The sequence below is a fragment of the Gossypium arboreum genome, unplaced genomic scaffold, assembly GCF_025698485.1.
Source record: "Gossypium arboreum isolate Shixiya-1 unplaced genomic scaffold, ASM2569848v2 Contig00373, whole genome shotgun sequence".
In the NCBI taxonomy this organism is placed as follows: domain Eukaryota; kingdom Viridiplantae; phylum Streptophyta; class Magnoliopsida; order Malvales; family Malvaceae; genus Gossypium; species Gossypium arboreum.
Genome location: NW_026440489.1, coordinates 23635 through 27079, shown reverse-complemented (window position 1 = coordinate 27079; position 3445 = coordinate 23635). Strand labels below are relative to the sequence as shown.

The window sequence follows — 3445 nt, the reverse complement described above, 5'->3', positions numbered from 1 at the left end:
TGACTTAGAACCGGTACGACTAGGGAATCCGACTGCTTAATTAAAACAAAGCATTGCGATGGTCTCGCGATGCTCACGCAATGTGATTTTTGCCCAAAGGCTCAATGTCAAAGTGAAGAGATTCAACCAAGCGCTGGTAAACCATGCAGAGTAACTATGACTCTCTTAAGGTAGCCAAATGCCTCGCCATCTAATTCGTGACGCTTTGAATGGATTAACGAGATTCCCACCGCCCCGCTTTACTATCCAAGAAAACCACGCCTAAGGGAACGGCTTAAGTAATCACCGGAAAGAAGACTCGTTGAGCTTGACTCTAGTCCCACTTTGTGAAATGACTTGAGAGGTGTAGGATAAGTGGGAGCTCTCAAAGCTAAATTGAAATACCACTACTTTTAACGTTATTTTACTTATTCCGTGAATCGGAGGCGGACGGCCCTCTTTGGACCCAAGGCTCGCTTCAAAGCAGTCGATCCAAGGAAGACATTGTCGTGGGAGTTTGGTCAAGCACATCCGTTAAAAGATAACGCAGTGTCCTAAGATGAGCTCAACGAGAATGTAAATCTCGTGAAACAAAAGGTAAAAGCTCGCTTGATTCGATTTCCAGACGTAATACAAACCGTGAAAGCGTGGCCTATCGATCCTTTAGACCTTCTAATTTGAAGCTAGAGGTGTCGTAAAAGTTACCACAAGGATAATCGGCTTGTGGCAAGAAAGCGCTCATAGCGACGCTGCTTTTTGATCCTTCGATGTCGGCCTTCCTATCATTGTGAAGCGTATTCACCAAGTGTTGGATTGTTCACCCACCAATAGGGAACGGAGTCGGGTTTGACCGTCGTGAGACAAAGTTAGTTTTACCTTCCGATGGCCGCCCGCAATAGTAATTCAACCTAGTACGAGGAACTGCTGATTCGCACAATTGGTCATCGCGCTTGGTTGAAAAGCCGCGGCGCTGGTTACCGCGGTATACCGGATTATGACCGAACGCCTAAGTCGAATCCAGTTAGAAGCGACGACGCTACGCATTGTCGCCTCGATTGCCGACTCGCAGAGGGCCTTTGGCCCCAAGGGCACGTGTCGAGGTGCAATGATCATGACGGACAAGTCGCGGCGCCTTGAGCATAATTCCCACCGAGCGCGGTAGAATCCTTTGCGATGACTTAAATACGCGACGGGTATTAGGTGGCAGAGTGGCCTTGCCGCCACGATCCACCGAGATTCACTTTTGTCGCCTCGATTCGCCCCTCCCTCATCTCCCTTCCGATCCCCCATTGTTCTTTGCACGCCCCAACCTTGGGGTCCCCAAGTGGGGGACTTAGTAAGGAGTTAGTTAAACACTTGGCCGCCTCTGAAATATGGCACAACGGGCTGTGGTGGTGCGGGTGCGTAGCCCCAACCTGGTGGTCCGCACTTGTTCAATTTTTCTCGCCGGCCACATGCCATGCCATACTTCATTCGCTTTTTGTATTTGTTCTTTGTTTTGGGCCAATGTAAAAATTTCTATGTTAAACACTTCATTCGCCGCCTCAGAAACATGGCACTACGGGGCCGTTGTCCAAGCACTTGTTCAATTTTCTCGCCGTACATCATGCCATATTTCATTCGACTTCTTGTATTTCTTTTGGGCCAACAAGAAATTTTCAATTAAAATACCAAGTGTAAGTGGCGAAAAAATTGCCCCTATTTCGTGCATGTACGGAGCCTCTGAAACATCCGCAACGTAGGCCATCCCGCGGAAAGGTCATTACAACATCGCACCTTGGTGCCTCTGATGTGTAGGAGCGCTAATAAAAAAGTGTATTGGCCTTTGGGATTTCAACTTATTGTATTGGCCTTCTGGATCGGAGTAATGATTAATGTGGACAATGAGGGCATTCAGATTTCATAGTCGAGGTGAAATTCTTGGATTTATGAAAGACTTAACAATCGCGAAAAGCATTTGCCAAGGATGTTTTCATTAATCAAGAACGAAAGTTGGGGCTCAAGACGATCGACACCGCCCTAGTCTCAACCATAAACGATGCCGCACTGTGGATCTACGGATGTTGCTTTTAGACTCACGCAAGACCTTACGAGAAATCAAAGTCTTTGGGTTCCGGGAGTATGGTCGCAAGGTCGAAACTTAAAGGAATTGACTCAAGGGCACCATCAGGAGGGAGCTCATGCGCTTAATTTGACTCAACACGGAAACTTACCAGTCCGACATAGTAAGGATTGACAGATCGAGAGCTCTTTTCTTGATTCTATGGGTGGTGGTGCATGGCCGTTTTAGTTGGCTGAGCGATTTGTCCGTTAATTCTGCTAATCTAACGAGACCTCACCGCTAACTAGCTACAAGGAGGTGATCCTCCGTGGCTAGCTTCTTAGAGGGACTATGGCCTTTAGGCCATCAAGTTTGAGGCAATAACAGTCCTGTGATGCCCTTAGATGTTCGGGTCAGACGCGCCGCCACAATCGATGTATTCAACGAAGTCTATAGCCTTGGCCGACAGTGCCCGTAATCTTTGAAATTTCATCGTGATGGGGATAGATCATTGCAATTGTTGGTCTTCAACGAGGAATTCCTAGTAAGCGCGAGTCATCACCGCTGACTACGCCCCCGCCTTTTGTACACACCGCCTGCCGCCCCTACCGATTGAATGGTCCGGAAGTGTTCTGATCGCTGGCGACGTGGGGTTCGCCGCTCGCGACGTCATGAGAAGTCCATCGAACCTTATCATTTGAGGAAGGAGAAGTCGAATAAGGTTTCCGTGAGGTGAACTCATGGAAGGATCATTGTCAAAACTCGCTTAGCGTAACGACTTCGGAACGCATTGTATACAACATCGGCGGTGGTGCGGTGCATCGTCGCCGCTGCTATCCTCAAGATGTCGGAGCGACCGTCCCTGCCGCCCTCCGCCCATTGGGTGGGTGAGATGTCGATCAACCTCTTCGATGTAAAACGAATGAACCCTCTACGCGAATCGCGCCAAGGAATCAAATGAAAAAGGGACACATCTCCGCCGCCGCACCGCTCATGTGTCGCGCTTCAGTTGATGTTGTTCTTTGTCCCAAAGTATATAGAACGACTTCGCAACGGATATCTCGGCCTCGTGATCGATGAAGAACGAGCGAAATGCGATACTTGGTGTGAATTGCGTAATCCCGTGAACCATCGAAGTCTTTGAACGCAAGTTGCGCCTCAATCCATTAGGCCGAGGCACGCTCGCCTGGTGTCACGTGATCGTCGCTTCTATCCAACCCCGATCCTCGACTCCTGCTGGACCAAGAAGTAAAATTGGCCTCCCGCGGCGCCATAGCCGCCGTTGGCCTAAATTTGAGTCTCAACGATAATCGCCGGGACGACGGCGGTACGCCGTAGCAACCTCGCTCGTTGTCGCGCTGCTTGTCGATCGAGACCTTTAAACCTTTTCGCAGATCGTGATCGCGAATTCCTGTGTCAAAGTGA

General features: G+C 49.2%; 1 pseudogene; it reads left to right on the top strand.

Moving 5' to 3' along the window:
- Nucleotides 1-3061: 3061 nt before the first annotated feature.
- Nucleotides 3062-3215, top strand: LOC128288996 (5.8S ribosomal RNA; annotated as a pseudogene).
- Nucleotides 3216-3445: the final 230 nt, after the last annotated feature.